The sequence below is a fragment of the Bombina bombina genome, chromosome 5 (genome assembly GCF_027579735.1).
Source record: "Bombina bombina isolate aBomBom1 chromosome 5, aBomBom1.pri, whole genome shotgun sequence".
Taxonomy (NCBI): domain Eukaryota; kingdom Metazoa; phylum Chordata; class Amphibia; order Anura; family Bombinatoridae; genus Bombina; species Bombina bombina.
The window spans coordinates 29,754,201-29,773,153 of record NC_069503.1 but is presented as its reverse complement, the minus strand read 5'-3'; the positions used below and the strand labels follow the sequence as shown (position 1 = coordinate 29,773,153).

Here is an 18,953-nt window from a genome sequence, read left to right as displayed (position 1 = left end):
TCTGCTTATTGCTGTGAGCGCGCACAGCACAGCATAACTAAAACTATTGCTGCTATAAAGTTTGCAGCGATTATCTTAGTTTTGTCCCTAAATAATATCCTTTGAACTGGCCTCTATTGCTAACACCCTTGAAAGCTAATAATTAATTATAATTTAAAAAATAAATAAATAATTAACTCCTATTTTGGAATAATCCTTGTACTACGAGTGAAAGAGGGATCGCACAACACACTGCTCAGGGAGACAGCTGCTGTCTCATAAATATACTCTGTTTTCTTTTACCCCTCTGTTATCTCTACAAGCTCCCGGAGTCCCGCTCAAGCTAGCTATACCTTTTCTGAGTTTATTGTAAATCTTATGCAGCTGACGCTCTGTGATGTGACAGCATCAGTGGTTTGTTTATTTACCAGGCATTCTGAAGATCCTGAAATATAGCATAGTGAATGCTTTATTTGTTTTGTTTTTTACGAGTATGGAGCGGTCAGCCATAGTGTTCTGTTTTATGCACATCAATTTCTAATGACGATCAGGCAGCCAAGCTTCAAATCACCCTTCTGTTTCTTCTTTGACGTTTGAAAGTTACTTATTTTCTTTTGTTCTGGGATCGATCCTACCTTTATCTGTTAGCATTATGTTTTCATTCTGCTTTTACCAATCGCATCATCTAAGTCAATATTGTTTGTCTAATTTGGGTTGCTTTTATTTGTTATATATGTATATATGTATATATATATATATATATATATATATATATATATATAACAAATAAAAGCAACCCAAATTAGACAAACAATATTGACTTAGATGATGCGATTGGTAAAAGCAGAATGAAAACATAATGCTAACAGATAAAGGTAGGATCGATCCCAGAACAAAAGAAAATAAGTAACTTTCAAACGTCAAAGAAGAAACAGAAGGGTGATTTGAAGCTTGGCTGCCTGATCGTCATTAGAAATTGATGTGCATAAAACAGAACACTATGGCTGACCGCTCCATTCTCGTAAAAAACAAAACAAATAAAGCATTCACTATGCTATATTTCAGGATCTTCAGAATGCCTGGTAAATAAACAAACCACTGATGCTGTCACATCACAGAGCGTCAGCTGCATAAGATTTTCAATAAACTCAGAAAAGGTATAGCTAGCTTGAGCGGGACTCCAGGAGCTTGTAGAGATAACAGAGGGGTAAAAGAAAACAGAGTATATTTATGAGACAGCAGCTGTCTCCCTGAGCAGTTTGTTGTGCGATGCCTCTTTCACTCGTAGTATAAGGATTATTGCAAAATAGAGTAACACAGCTGTTCATTCACTGAAAACGTCTGCCTTTGACAACTAAATCTATGAAGCTCGTTCACAAAGTTAATGAAAACGAGCTTCATAGAAGCGGCTAAGACGTTGCTTTATTTGTATGTGCATGAGCGGAAGTAAAGAAGGGAGTGCACAGCGAGTCTGCATACTATCCCATACAACGCGCGTTACAATATGGCGGCTACCACCGCATTCAGTAGGCGGTGGTTTAGTGGTAAAATTGAAAATAAAAGATAATTGAGCAGAAGCAAGATACAAATATGGAGAAACAAATAATGTTTAAAACTAAAACAAAATGATTAAAAAATAATAATAATTAAATGAAAACAGAAGGTGTTTAGGGTCCCTTTAATATTGGAACATATGGTTTTGTTGGATTGTATTAACAATAGTAATACGTATATAATACGTAATACGAATCACACTGCTGTGAAATAGTGACCAAATGTCAGAGCGTATAGCTCTTTGCAATAGTGTTAAACGTTATAAAGCTCTAGAAAATAGAGTTAACAACTGTGTGTTTTTACTTTGCAAAGATATATAAAGTCATTTGTTACATTATTTTCCCATGAGAGTCCAATTTTGTGAAATAATTGCGGGATGGTTTATCACAAAATGTTCAGAATCAAAGCATATAGCACTTTGCAAAGATATTTGAATTATATACGACTGTTCTAAAGGTAATTTATTTTCAACCTTTGCTTGGTTAGGTAGTGATAATTATTGTTTGTTATTTCTGTGTTTACTGAAAAATATCAGTGATGCGGGTACATAAGCAAAGCATGTTGAGAATATCAATCGCAAGAATTACTTTGTATCTTAGAAATATCGGTCATAAGATTTTATTTATGTATCAGCGATATTGTTAGAGTTATGTATCTTCCACGTATGTGGTTGAGAGTATGACTTAATATAGGTATATTAATACAAACAACCAAAATAGTAAATATGTTTTTTTTACCTCATCCGGTTCCAAACACACACACTTCCGTGTGGGGTTGGCAACGGTTTACTATTAGGATTATCAAATAATCATTAGATTGAATTTCTCAAATGACCCTCTGAGTTGAAAGCAAAATAATTAGCATAACTGTTCGTGCAACATATACAATAATTGCTATTGCGATAGATAGCAACGCATGGTTTAGGTGGCAGTTAAAAGCTTAGGAGTATGCATTCACTCCTCAACACATCCCTAACATGTTTCGCCGTCTAGCACGGCTTTTTCAAAGGGTATCAATAGGTGTCGTGTTTTTTGCCTCTATTTATGATGCTCTGAGGTAAGTTCCCACCCACTTAGGTGACATCATGGGGAATTGATTGGTTATTCATTGCTGATGTAAACAGAAAACAAAAAACAAAGTGCGTCTTTTTACAAGGTAATGCGTTTATCATTCTGAATATAAATGCATATGTCATACGTTGACACTATATGCAGAAAATGTACATATTTGCTTGTCGATGTAAACAAATTAATATAAACTGTGTGTATGTGAATATAAGTATACTGAACCATACAAATGATCTTGAGTTGTGTACTATGATTGAATGCTTAGAATATGCTTGATTGTACTGTTGCTGTGGAAAGCAAAATAATTGTTTTTTTTTTTTATTTTTTATTCTTTGTTTGCTATTTTTTATTTTAAATTATTAAATTTATTATTTTATTTTTATTTGTTATGTTTTATTTCCCTGATTAAAAGAGTGATTAATCTTCTATGTGTTGATTGATTTAAAGGATTCCAAAACTTTTTTTTTTTTTGTAGAACCGGAATACAAATTTCACATAGCAATCAATATCATATCATTAATCAAATACTTTTACACTCCAACAAAGCAGCAATACATTTTAAAATATCATTTTTATTTTCAATGATTACCTCACTCAATCCAACCCTCAAATATGGGCTGTAATAGCGGAAAAGCAATCTACAATCAGATGCCGATTTTATGCATATGATTATGTAATAAATTTTTCCCACTGCGCATGCGTACTCCGATCGTGTACCTCGCACAAACGCATATCCAGCCCTTGATGCCGAGATTACCAACATAATGTCAATGGAATCTCGCAAGTGACGTAAAGGATGACGGTTTAGAAGGCTAGCGCATGCGCATTGCGGCAATCTTTCGCCCTTTTTCAGAACCTGGGTTATCTGTGTATTCACCTAAGGCAACGCATATCCGGCGGTGGAAGGTAGCGCATGCGCATTGCAGCAATCTTCCGCCATTTTCATAACCTGGGTTATCAGTGTGGATTCGCCTAGGGCAAAGCATACCCGGCGGTGGGTTTGGAAATCGGCTAATTTTAAGAATATGATTACTACTAAATGGTAGAAATTTGAAACGGAATGTAAATTACAAACTGCTATAAAATTTATTCATTTTGAGATTACTGATAACTTTTTTGGGGGGTTTAGTGTCCCTTTAAGTGATAAAAAAGAATTGATTTTTATTACTGTAGAGGCAAAATTTATGAAATTGAGTGAAGTTAAAAATATAGTATTCTGAAAGACCCTAAGAATACAGGGGCGACACCTAAAAGAGGGGGACGTCAGAGAATAGGGCATACACACTATTCCCAAACACTCTTTCTAGGGAATGTGTGACAAATGAATTAGAACCTTCCACCCAGGTTTTTCAGTGGGCCCCGAGACGACCGAGAGGAGGAGGGAGGAGAGGACATGGACAGAAGGAGGTATCTGTAAATACACAACAACAGAGATATCCTGTGAGGGACAACCGGAATGTGCAGGGACACAAATACCAATAGAAGATTATACTGTGATCAATCTATCATCTTATCAATTGTCTGGTCCAGAGAAGAAGATCCTGAGTTATGGCATGAGTTTTGTTCCCTCACGTAATTTCGACTTATTCCAAACTATTTTGGACGTTAATAAGTTAGTAAGGGATCTTACGCTGAGGAGGTTTTTCTCTGGCTCAGAAAATGAGATGGCTAACAGTGGACATACCAACAAACAAGGGGTACAACAGGTTGATATGCCCTTTAGTGATGTATGAACTCTGATGGATCTAGAAGATCTATCTTATGATGATACCCCAGTCTCCAATTCGATCAGACCTATACCTACTCCCATGAGATCTAAATCCAACATTTATCCTATACAATCTAGGGGAAAAAGTTTGGAAGTATTTCATAAGAGGGTGGTAGAGGATCTGACTGAATTGGCAAAGTCGGATTCAAGGAATCCTTCTAATCTATCACGACCTGAGAGAGAAGCACTAATTAATCTTCAAAACAACAAAGAAATTGTAATCCGCCAATCTGATAAAGGCGGAAGCGTGGTGGTGTTAGATATCGATATGTACAACAATGAGGCTCTCAGACAATTGAATAATGCTGAGGCCTATACTATCTTGCCCAGAGATCCTACCATACAATCCACAGAGACACTAAAAGACTTATTGGATGATGGTGTAGAAATGGGCATTTTAGACATACAGACATTTGATTGTCTTATGGTCGATAATCCGATAGTGCCCATTTTTCACCATCTTCCGAAGGTCCACAAAAGTGTCACTAATGTACAAGGTAGGCCCATAGTGGCGGGTATTGGTTCACTCTTGGAGCCTTTGTCCAAATGGGTGGACCAATTCCTACAACCCCTTGTTCAGTCCTTGCCAAGCTATGTAAGGGATACTTCACATGTACTGTCCAGATTGGAGGGCACTGTCTGGGAACCAGGGTATACTTGGATCACCATTGATGTGGTGGCTTTGTATTCCTCTATACCACATACATTTGGATTACAGGCAGTGTCTTTCTTCCTGGACAGGTACACTTATCTGTCTGTTGAACATAGGAAGTTTGTCATTAGAGCAGTTGAGTTTTTACTAAACCACAACTTTTTTATGTTCTCAGATGTATTTTACCTCCAAAGATGTGGAACCGCTATGGGAGCCAAGTTTGCCCCATCATACGCGAACCTATTTATGGGCTGGTGGGAGCGTTTCCATGTCTTTGGAGGTACTAATCGATTCACTCAACATTTTGTAAAATATGTGAGATACATAGATGACCTTCTTGTGGTGTGGTCAGCTGATCACCAGCAAGCAGTTGAACTAGTGGAATATCTCAATAACAATGAAGTGGGTCTGAGGTTCACTTTTGAATAGAACCAGAACCACATCAAATATTTGGATATAACTTTGTCTGCAGACAGTAACCTCAACAGAGTTTCTTCGTCCCTTTACAGGAAACCAATTTCCGGCAATACTCTACCGCTATGGGAGCCAAGTTTGCCCCATCATACTCAAACCTATTTATGGGCTGGTGGGAGCGTTTCCACGTCTTTGGAGGTACTAATCGATTCACTCAACATTTTGTAAAATATGTGAGATACATAGATGACCTTCTTGTGTGGCCAGCTGATCACCTGCTAGCAGTTGAACTAGTGGAATATCTCAATAACAATGAAGTGGGACTGAGGTTCACTTTTGAATGGAACCAGAACCACATCAATTATTTGGATATAACTTTGACTGCAGACAGTAACCTCAACAGGGTTTCTTCCTCCCTTTACAGGAAACCAATTTCCGGCAATACTCTACTACTAGTAGTCACCCCGGACATGTATTTAGAAGTATAGCTAAAAGTCAGTTTTTGAGAATTAAACGCAATTGCTCTTTGGAGAAAGATTTTCAAACTGAAAGTAAGGATCTCCAGAAAAGACTTAGAGCTAGGGGTTACCCTAAAACAATCATAAATAAAGCCTATTGGGAAGTAAATCAAATTGAAAGACAGAAACTTTTTGAACCTAAAATAGTAGATACAAAACCACAAACACATGATAGGTCTAAACCCACTTTAATTACGGCATATTCTAATCAATATCATCAGGTTTGCCAAATAGTCAAAAGAAATCTCCCTATCTTACGAGGAGATAAGGTTCTATGGAAGACCATCAACTTTGCAACTTTGTATATAAGCGCAACTTATCATTAGGAAATATGCTCTCACCAAGCCTACTGCCGAAACAGGATAGTGGTAGCTCCTGGCTTAAAGTGAAGGGTACTTACAAATGCGGTAAAAGATCTTGCAAATCTTGCGATCATATGCATGTGTCAAAAACCTTCACTTCAGCTACTACACCAAAGGTTGTATCAAAAGTGGCAACAAGTATGTTATATACTTGATTGAGTGTGTACAATGCCACAGGCAGTATGTTGGTCAAACCACTCGTAAAGTAGGCAAACGTATAAGGGAGCATTTGTCCTATGTATCCCAGGAAAGAGCTGTATCTGCGCTGGCCAGACATTTTCTTGAAATTCATGATGGAGAAGTTGGCTCCCTCAGGTGGCAGGCTATCGAGCAAATTACCACACCTCGCCATGGTGGTGACAAACTGCAAATACTCTTAAGACAAAAAATATATTGGATACACAAGCTCGGTAGCCTCCTACCTGGGGGTTTCAACTCAGAATTTGATATAATAAATTACTGGCATAGATAGATCCTGAAGTAGTAGTGGTCTGCAACATACTAGTACCTACTATAATTTATCAATTTGACAGTAGGTGCAATATAATAGGCTAAACATGACTTCACTAGATAGACTTTTTAAGCTATTATCACCATTAGTCGCTATTTTCATCTTTTAGAGATATATTTATTTATATCTCTCTTCCCTAGATCCCTCCTTTTTGATCTATAAAAATTGCTCTCATGTTACATTTCTACCATGTGTTTAACCATTCTAGTTTACGATAAAAAAGGAAATAAACGATGAACATATATAGTTTGGTTAAATATAATCACACTAGATAGATTTTATAAGTTGCTATTTCATGAGTTTCTTTTAGATATTTCATATATATATATATATATATATATTATATATATATATATTGTTCTCTAATTTTTAATATATCTAATCGCTCTGATGTCACATTTCTACTATGTGTTTAAACACTATTTATTCAGTTTACGATAGTAGGAAAGTATGGCAGATTGAATATCTGTTCCAGTTTTGTCCAAAGTCTCTCATATATACATTTATAAACCATATAGCTATAATTGTACATTTGACTATTGCCTTGTATAGTTATTATGCGAATAATGTGTTAGCAGTATTTATTTGCTTATGATACTGTTTTGTTATACACATGAGTCTGTACCTTTTAAAATCCGCTATCCATTTTGTTTTAAACACTCCCATGGGAGGTATCTCTGTGCATAAAAGGTGCACAGGTGGAACTACAATCACATCTAGGACTACGGCTACTCTAGCCGAAACCGGTCAGATGCTTCCTGCAGATTTGTAATGTATGAGTTTACTCATGAATAATAAAGGACTTGTTTTTTACTTTCTAAGATCTCTTTCTACAAGTCATTTCATCTGATCATTCCTGACTGAGCTGGGATTTCTATTTTTGTTTAATTACTTATGGAGTACAAGGATTCCTCTCCTTGCCCAGCACACCGGGATCACTTGGGGCCATTGGAGGCCTGTGACATCTTTCCAGCAGAGGAGGCATTGTGTTTCAAGTGAGGAGCCGGGTGGAGAGTGTATAGGAGTAATACAGTTTAACGAGTGCACATAACAAGCCAATAAGGTTGGATCCCACCCACACAGAGAAGCAGCACTGAAGTAATACGGTATACTATTACCACGTCCTTGTATTGTTTATATTGCTTGCTATACAGCTTGGGACACAGATGTAGCAGGAGACGGTATGTTTGCAATCAGCTGGGGTGAGTTATTGACCATCAGCTGATAAAGCTGCAAGGATTACCGCACTGAGTAACTCTCAATAAGCTATTCACAAGACCCTATTGTGCTGTTATTATTACTATGCTTGCTTTTTCTACAAAGGATATCACTTCTACATGCAATTTTACCGTATATGTACTTGTGCGCTATAATAAATTTGTGTGGGTTGATGTTATTAAGCCTCGGCTTGTTTTCTGGAAATAGTTTTTTCTGAGCTCTCCTACCCATACACCCTGCTAGTTGCGCAAAGTAACAGCTCCCCAGAGGCTCTCTTATTTTTACTCTGAGACTATTCGCTTTCTTTTTCTGATATGATTTACGCTGTGCATAGTTAATACGATTCATTCCTGTGTCATTTACATACAAGTTGTACGTTTTCGATAAAATACAATTTCTGCTGAATAATTTTGTTCTGATTTTTGACGCGCCTTAACATATAACATATACAAATACAATTTTTTTCCTGTGCATTTGTGTGTGAATGCTTCAATAATTTATTTTCTATGATTTATAAATGATTCATTTAGTTTTGCAGTTTATAATGTATATCTCTTCCCCATATAAAATTGCAGTATACGCCCCTTAGCGAGACTCTGTTTTCAGGGTAAAAGTGGCTTTATAGAATTCCACCAGGGAAATAGTAGAACTGGTGAGGATCCATAAAGGGACAGTAAACACCCAAAATGTTTTTTTTTTTTTTTTTTTTAAAAACAAAATTTATGCTTATCTGAGAAATGTATTTCTTCAAAATGTGGCGAGTCCATGGGTTGATCTGTAATTACTGTTGGGAACCAATTGGGAAACCAATACCCAAGATAGAGGACACAGATGATAGGGAGGGAAAGAAAAAACAATACAGGTAGCCCAGTTTAGGCCGGGGTTAGGTTCCAGAAGGAATGTTTGTAAATAGAAACTGTTGTAAATTGAAACCCAGTCAATGGGAAGTGAGGGAGTTAGGTTCCAGGCCCTCTCATAATTGTCAGAAGTAACACCTAATACATTATTTTTAAAGCTTTGAAATAAACACTTTAAAATGCTAAACAGCATTATAAACCTAATAAAATAATCACACAACACAGACTATATAATTAAACTATAAAAAAATATATGAAAAATATAAACGATAAAGGCAATTTATGTCAAGCTCCTCTAAAACACTGTACCTTTATTACAGTACTTACAATATCTGTATAAAAAAATATAGAGAGAGGAGCACTCAAACGGCTAAAGACATAAAATGTATTACATACAATATTAAAAGAGTGCGCACTCTGTACTTATTCACACTTATAATACAAAAGACATAACATATCTTCTAATAAAATCAATCAAGATGAATATATGTGCTTGTCTTATTAAACAGTCCTATTGCAGCTTATTGAAAAAGCCCAAAACAACTTTGTTTCTTTTGCCAGACAAGTGGTTTTCACTGGCCAATAATATGCCTCAAACTCTGTTACCCTTAAATTCAAATTGTCACGGTTTTTGGCAATTAAATATACACAATGTTAAAAAATCTTCTTAATGTTGCGGAAAAGTTTCAAAACTAATATTGTGCTGATCCTTGTTTATTTTAATCTTTTCACACTTATCTGTTTTTCTTTTTTCGATGATTCCTTGGTTAGTGTAACCGTCAATCAGTTTTCTTTATAGGTGCTCACCCTGTCGCTCTTACTCCTGCTTATGCCCCAAAAGTGTTTCAGATCTCCAAAGATTGCCTTCTGATGACACAGATCTCTCACTTATCATGTGTCTCCAGGCTCCACGATCCACCTCGGTGCTGCAGGGTTCACACAGAGCCTATGTACTTTTTCCTGCACCTCCTTAGATATCCGGAAACTGTCACGGCACTTCTAATCCTAATGCCCGTTTTCAGATGATCCTGGTTTGTTTTTTTCTTCCATATGGCTGCTTCTTATTGCTTTTATTTTCAAAAGCTTCTCATAGTATATGATCAACGCGTTTCAGCTCGTTATGAACCTTTTTCAAGATGTATACCGTGAGTTAGTCCTGCCTTTTATAGTCTTTCAATCAATCCTTAATTGCATTTGTTTTCTTAAAGGGGTATTCATTAAGGTGATCTTTATAAGTATATTTCTTTTTCAACCTTCTTAAAGGGAAATTTCTTAAAGGGATCTTTCTAAAGAAATTTTTCTAAAGAGATTTTACCACAGTTTATATGAATATTTGAACTATATTTACACATTTTAGCAATAAATAACATTCTTAAAAGACCTTTATTAAAAATATAAAATATACAATAAAAAAATCCATAAAAGCATTATTTCTTATAAATTTCTTAGAAATATCAATCATATTTAAAAAAAATTAATAAATTATTTTATATGTATCGGGGGATTTAAGTCAAGTTCAGCATTTAGTCCTAAAGGATATAATGTTTTAACATTGTATATCAACTCTGCTTCACTATATAATAAGTCCTGTTCATAATCCCCTCCTCTCCAATTTTTCTTAACTAATTTTAAACCCCAAAATTTTAATCCAACTGTACTTTGGTTATGTTTTTCTTTTAATGCTTTGATAATATGTGTCCTTCGAATCCATTTTTAATATTATTTGAATGTTCACAGATTCTATCTTTTAGGGGTCTACTCGTTTGTCCTAAATACTGTTTTAAACATGGACATTGTATCAAATAAATGACCCCTCTATCTTTACATCTAATCATCTGTTTTATTGTATATTCTTTTAAAGTTACAGTAGATTTAACTTCTTTTGTTTTAGAACTATATTTACAAGCAATACACAAATGACATGGATAGAATCCAATCAAACTTCTTTTATATAAATCCATCTGTTTTTTGTTAGCTTTTTGTTTAAACTCACTAGGACATAATATATTTTAAAAATTCATAGCTTTTTAAAAAATTCATTGAGGTCTATCATTTAAATCTTTCCCTATAATAGGGTCCATTTTTAAAATATTCCAATGTTTATTTAAAATTTTATTAATTGTATTATGCTGATTATATGTAGTAATGAATGGTACCATTTAGTTCACTTTATCTGTATTTAGCTTTTCTTTATTAAAATTTCTTTCTTTGTTATTTTTCCTATATCAGATTTTACTTTTACAATTTCTTCCCTATTATACCCTCTCTCCAAAAATCTTTCTTCCAATATCTTTGCCTGTTCTTCGTAATCTTCATGGTTAGTACAATTTTTCTTAATTCTTAAAAACTGCCGTTTTGGGATATTTAGCTTCCATTTTTTATGGTGGCAGCTGTCAGCATGTATATAATTATTTCTATTTACTTTTTTTAAATAGTTTTTAGTAATAATTTTCTTATCTTTAATTTCTATTAAATTATCTAAAAATGGTAATTGGGTGGTACTAATTTCATGGGTAAATTTTAAACCATAATTATTAATATTAAGAGCTTCTATAAAAAGTAATAAAAGTTCTAATTCCAAATAAATATATCATCTATATATCTCTTTACCCATGAAGTACAAACTGATCTTCAAATACTCCCATATATAAGTTTGCATAACTGGGGGCAAACCTTGTGCCTATTGCTGTACCTTTCTGCTGTAGATATATTTTACCATTAAATTAAAAAGAATTATTTTTTAAAATAAAGTCTATAAAGTTTAATAAAAAACTAGCTTGAGTGTGAGACATATTTTTTATCTTTATTTAAATAGTATTGAATTGCTTTTAAGCCTAAGTCATGATCAATGACTGTGTATAGGGATGAAACATCACAATTTACTAAAATATAATCTTCCCATTTTATTTCCTTTAATAATTTCAACAGTTCAGTCAAATCTTTTAGATAGGCAGGTAATTCTTTTACATAATCCTGAAGGTATGAATCTACATAATGGGATAGGTTCGAAGTTACAGAATATATCCCAGAGATTATTGGTCGACCATGGGGATTTTTTTTATCTTTATGCAATTTTGGTAAATAATAGAAAACTGGAGTCTTAGGGTATTTTATTATTAGAAATTGATATTCATTTTGTGTGATTAAATTATTTTTTCTTGCATCCTTTAACAGTTCTATTATCTTTTTTTTTTTTTTTTTTTTTTTTAGATTACTTCTCAGCATTTTGTATCTTTGTCTCCTAAAATCCTTTCTGCTTCTTTAATGTAGTCCTTGGATTTTAAAACTACTATTCCTCCACTCTTATCAGCCAATTTGATAGTCAAATTTCTATTATTACTCAGATCTTTTAGAATTTTATTCTCTTGCCTAGTCAAATTTTGTTTCATATTGTTTTTAAAATGAGAATGTACTTTTTCTAAATCTTTTTTTCACTAGATCTTGCCCCCAGTTATGCAAACTTATATATGGGAGTATTTGAAGATCAGTTTGTACTGTCACATAACTGGGAGGCAAACCTTGTGCTATACAAGAGATATATAGATGATATGATATTTATTTGGAAAGGAGAATTAGAACTTTTATTACTTTTTATAGAAGATCTTAATATTAATAATTATGGTTTAATATTTACCCATGAAATTAGTACCACCCAATTACAATTTTTAGATATTAAAACAATAAGAAAAGATAAGAAAATTATTACTAAAAACTATTTAAAAAAAGTAAATACAAATAATTCTATACATGCTGAAAGCTGCTACCATACAAAATGGAAGGAAAATATACAGAAAGGGCAGTTTTTAAGAATTAAGAAAAATTGTACTAACCATGAAGATTACGAAGAACAGGCAAAGATATTGGAAGAAAGATTTTTAGAGAGAGGGTATAATAGGGAAGAAATTGTAAAAGTAAAATCTGATATAGGAAAAATAACACAGAAAGAAATTTTAATAAAGAGAAAAAAAGTAAATACAGATAAAGCAAATTTAATGGTACCATTCATTACTACATATAATAATCAGCATAATACAATTAATAAAATTTTAAATAAGCATTGGAATATTTTAAAAATTGAACCTATTATAGGGAAAGATTTAAATGATAGACCTCAATTAATTTTTTAAAAAGCTATGAATTTTAAAAATATATTATGTCCTAGTGAGTTTAAACAAAAAGATAACAAAAAACAGATGGATTTATATAAAATAAGTTTGATTGGATTCTATCCATGTCATTTGTGTATTGCTTGTAAATATATTTGTAAAACAAAAGAAGTTAAATCTACTGTAACTTAAAAGAATATACGATAAAACAGATAATTAGATGTAGAGATAGAGGGGTCATTTATTTGATACAATGTCCATGTTTAAAACAGTATTTAGGACAAATGAGTAGACCCCTAAAAGATAGAATCTGTGAGCATTTAAATAATATTAAAAATGGATTCGAAGGACACCTATTATCAAAGCATTTTAAAGAAAAACATAACCAAAGTACAGTTGGATTAAAATTTTGGGGTTTAAAATTAGTTAAGAAAAATTGGAGAGGAGGGGATTATGAACAGGACTTATTATATAGTGAAGCAGAGTTGATATACAATTTTAAAACATTATCTGCTAGATTACGAGTTTTGTCGGTAAAAACTTGCGGAGCTAACGCTCCTTTTTTGTCTGGCGCTTACTTTAAACAATGCTGGTATTACAAGTTTTCTGAATGGCAGTGTTAGCCTCAGAAAAGTGAGCGTTTAGCAAAATTTAGCTCCACTTCTCACTGTAATACCAACGTTGCTTACGGTAGCGGTAAGCTGGAAAAACTTGCTCATGCACGATTTCCCCATAGGATACAATGGGGTTGAGCTGACTGAAAAAAAACTAACACCTGCAAAAAAGCAGCATTCAGCTCCTAACGCAGCCCCATTGTTTCCTATGGTAAAATACTTTTTATGTCTACACCTAACACCCTAACATGAACCCAGAGGTCTAAACCCCCTAATCTTACACTTATTAACCCCTAATCTGCCGACCCCAACATCGCTGACATCTGCATTATACTATTAACCCCCTATCTGCCACTCCGGACACCGCCAACCACCTACGTATAACTATGAACCCCCTATCTGCTGCCCCTAACATCGCCGACACCTACAGTTATATTTATTAACAACACAAAGATTTAGAGATATGTCTGATATATATTCAGCCCTTACTAATGCCTTTATCAGTACATGTATAAGGCTCTGAGGGCTAGTATGTTTGTGCACTGCTGTCGTGATTCTGAGTAATTGGGTTGCAATGTCTTTAAGTGCAAGTATGTTGAATAACCTCGTATAGAATGTTGTGTTTGGGTAAATATACAAACACATAGCTTTTATATCTCGTATACCATAATGACAATTTCAAAATTAATTTAAAACTAAAATAAATACTCTTTTTGCCTTAATTACCTTACATCAATTAAAGTAAAATACTATCACATAGGTCTGCCTTTATGATAATGGGCACATGTGCGTTTTGCAGATATTTATATGCATATATACAATTGTGATTGTCACTTATATGCTGCGGCAGAATTGCCGGTGCATTTGCAGACTCACAATGATAACAAGGTGATCCACAGAACTGAGTACTATTGCATAAAACCCTAGATAAGAATCGCTTACTTAGGTCTCACTTTTTCATCTAAATTTTCACCTACTTGTATAGGAGTTAACATGTGATGTTAATGTGAAATTTTAATACATGGTAGAAGCCTAATGAATAAAGCAATCTATATCACTAAAACAAAGCCTATGATGAGTAAACAACACATGAGTACATAGGCTCAGAGATCTTAGCTATACATGATAGGCTTACAACATATTTTTAAACTGCACCAATTAGTGTTAAACGCTATCCCTGACAAAGTTTTGATTCAGGCACCAAACATGTTTGGAGAGGTGAATATCATGCTAACTGGTTCACTAGCTTGGATATTTGTTATACAAGTGTACTATGCTACATGAACTTTTATCCGCTTTTGTTCAATAAATGTTACATTTTAACCTAATATTGTGGCGCATTGGGTGGCAGATTTACTTAATCGCTTAAGGTGAAATCTTTTGTCATTATATTTATTAACCCCTAATCTTCAGCCCCCAACGTCGCGACCACCTATCTACAATTATTAACCCCTAATCTGCCGACGGACCGGACATCGCCGGCCACTATAATAAATGTATTAACCCCTAAACCGCCGCACATCCTGCTCGCAAACACTATAATAAATTGTATTAAACCCCTAATCTGCCCTCCCTAACATCGCCGCCACCTACCTACAATTATTAACCCTAATCTGCGCCCCCAACATCACCACTAATATATAAAGTATTAACCCCTAAACCTAAGTCTAACCCTAACCCCCCCTAAATTAAATATAATTAAATAAATCTAAATAAAAATTACTATAATTAAATACATTAATCCTATTTAAAACTAAATACTTACCTATAAAATAAACCTAGACATAGCTACAATATAACTAATATTACATTGTAGCTATTTTAGGAATTTATATTTATTTTACAGGCAACTTTGTATTTATTTTAACTAGGTACAATAGCTATTAAATAGTTAATAACTATTTAATAGGCTACCTAGTTAAATAATTACAAAATTACCTGTAAAATAAATCCTAAACCTAAGTTACAAATACACCTAACACTACACTATCAATAAATTAATTAAATAAATTAACTACAATTATCTAAACTAAAATACAATTAAATAAACTAAACTATATTACAAAAAACCCCACTAAATTACAAAAAATAAAAAAATATTACATGAATTTTAATCTAATTACACCTAATCTAAGCCCCATAATAAAATAAAAAAGCCCCCCAAAATAAGAAAATTCCCTACCCTATACTGAATTACAAAAGTAATCAGCTCTTTTACCAGCCTTAAAAGGGCTTTTTGCGGGGCATTGCCCCAAAGTAATCAGCTCTTTTACCTGTAAAAAAAATACAAGACCCCCCCAACATTAACACCCACCACCCACACACCCCTACTCTAAAACCCACCCGATCCCCCTTTAAAAAAAAACTAACAATAACCCCCTGAAGATCACCCTACCTTAAGCCGTGTTCACCCAGCTGGGCCAAATTCTTCATCCAATCCGTGCATGTGGTCCCTCCATCCGGGAGAAGTCTTCATCCAAGCGGGGCAGAAGAGGTCCTCCATCCGGCAGAAGTCTTCATCCAAGCGGGCAGAAGAGGTCCTCCATCCGGCAGAAGTCTTCATTCATCCGGCGGCTCCATCTTCAAGACCTCCGACGCGGAACATCCTCCTCAGCCGACAGGACTAACGACGAATGAAGTTTCCTTTAAATGACGTCATCCAAGATGGCGTCCCTCAAATTCCGATTGGCTGATAGGATTCTATCAGCCAATCGGAATTAAGGTAGAAAAAATCTGATTGGCTGATTCAATCAGCCAATCGGATTGACCTCGCATTCTATTGGCTGATCGGAACAGCCAATAGAATGTGAGGTCAATCCGATTTGCTGATTGGATCAGCCAATCGGGATTGAACTTCAATCCGATTGGCTGATTGAATCAGCCAATCAGATTTTCCTACCTTAATTCCGATTGGCTGATAGAATCCTATCAGCCAATCGGAATTCGAGGAACGCCATCTTGGATGATGTCATTTAAAGGAATCTTCATTCGTTGTTAGTCTGTCGGCTGAGGAGGATGTTCCGTGTCAGAGGTCTTGAAGATGGAGCCGCGGATGGATGAAGACTTTTGCCGGATGGAGGATCTCTTCTGCCCTGCTTGGATGAAGACTTCTGCCGGATGGGAGGGACCTCTTCTGCCCCCCTTGGATGAAGACTTCTGCCGGATGGAGGAACACATCGCCCGTATTGGATGAAGAATTCCTGCCCGGCTGGGGTGAACACGGCTCAAGGTAGGGTGATCTTCAGGGGGTTAGTGTTAGTTTTTTTTAAGGGGGGATTGGGTGGGTTTTTAGAGTAGGGGTGTGTGGGTGGTGGGTTTTAATGTTGGGGGGTCTTGTATTTTTTTACAGGTAAAAGAGCTGATTACTTTGGGGCAATGCCCCGCAAAAAGCCCTTTAAGGGCTGGTAAAAGAGCTGATTACTTTTGTAATTTAGTATAGGGTAGGGAATTTTCTTATTTTGGGGGGCTTTTATTTTATTATGGGTCTTAGATTAGGTGTAATTAGATTAAAATTCTTGTAATTTTTTATTTTTTGCAATTTAGTGTTTGTTTTTTTGTAATTTAGTTTAGTTTATTTAATTGTATTTTAGTTTAGATAATTGTAGTTAATTTATTTAATTAATTTATTGATAGTGTAGTGTTAGGTGTATTTGTAACTTAGGTTAGGATTTATTTATACAGTTAATTTTGTATTATTTTAACTAGGTAGTTATTAACTATTTAATAGCTATTGTACCTAGTTAAAATACATACAAAGTTGCCTGTAAAATATATATAAAACTAAAATAGCTATAAAGTAATTATTAGTTATATTGTAGCTATATTAGGGTTTATTTTATAGGTAAGTATTTAGGATTAATGTATTTAATTATAGTAATTTTATTTAGATTTATTTAAATTATATTTAACTTAGGGGGGTGTTAAGGTTAGGGTTAGACTTTGGGGGGCAGCAGATTAGGGGTTAATAATTGTAGGTAGGTGGTGGCGATGTTAGGGAGGGCAGATTAGGGGTTAATAAAATTTATTATAGTGTTTGCGAGGCGGGGAGTGCGGCGGTTTAGGGGTTAATACATTTATTATAGTGGCGGCGATGTCCGTAAGGGGTTAATAAGTGTAGGTAGGTTGCAGCGACGTTGGGGTAAGCAGATTAGGGTTAATAAAATATAATGTCGGTGTGTCGGCGATGTTAGGGGCAGCAGATTAGGGGTTCATAAGTATAACGTAGGTGGTGGGCGATGTCCGCGGTCGGCAGATTAGGGGTTAAAAATTTATAAAATAGTGTTTGCGATGTGGGGGGTGCCTCGGTTTAGGGGTTTATAGGTAGTTTATGGGTGTTTAGTGTACTTTATAGCACTTTAGTTAAGAGCTTTATATTCCGGCGTAAGCCCATAAACTCTTAACTACTGACTTTTAAATGCGGTAGGAGTCTTGGAGGGTAGAGGCTGTACCGCTCACATTCTTCCAAGACTCGTAATACCAGCGTTAGGCAAATCCCATTAAAAAGATAGGAAACGCAATTGACGTAAGTGGATTGCGGTATGGAAGTCGCGGAAAAAAAGTGAGCGGTGAGCCTTCTACCTACCTGGACTCATAATACCAGCGGAGCGTTTAAAAAAGCAGCGTTAGGACCCCTTAACGCTGCTTTTTAAGGTTAACGCCAAACTCGTAATCTAGGCGTTTATCTTTAAGGACTAAATGCTGAACTTGACTTAAATCCCTGATTCAAAGAAAATAATTTATTATAATTTTTTAAATATGATTGATATTTTTAAGAAAATTATAAGAAATAATGCTTTATTATGGAATTTTTTATTGTATATTGTATATTTTATAAAAAAGGTCTTTTAAGAATTTTATTTATTGCTAAAATGTATAAATATAGTTCAAATATTCATATAAAACTGTGGTAAAATCTCCTTAGAGAAAAATTTCTTAGAAAGATCCCCTTTAAAAAATTTCACTTTAAGAAGGTTGAAAAAGAAATAGACATATAAAGATCACCTTAATGAATACCCTTCTATCAAGGGGTCACAACCTAAAGTTAGAGGGTGGGCAGATTCAGGGAGAAATTTGAGGAAGCATTTTTTTACAGAAAGGGTGGTGGATTCATGGAATAAACTTCCATTTGAGGTGGTAAACACAAAGACTGTAAAGGAATTTAAAAATGCCTGGGGCACGCATAAGGCTATCATAAGGAAAAAGTAACATGTAATATGGGTAGACTTGATGGGCCTTTTTGGTTCTTATCTACGTCAAATTCTATGTTTCTACCCCTTTAAGAAAACAAGTGCAATTAAGCATTAATTGAAAGACTATAAAAGGCAGGACTACTC

At 34.7% G+C, this 18,953-nt stretch overlaps 1 pseudogene; it reads right to left on the bottom strand.

The window, feature by feature from the left end:
• LOC128661254 (gastrula zinc finger protein XlCGF26.1-like) overlaps positions 1 to 6,666 on the bottom strand; it is a 104,267-nt pseudogene extending 97,601 nt beyond the window's left edge.
• Between the last annotated feature and the right edge of the window lie 12,287 nt (positions 6,667 to 18,953).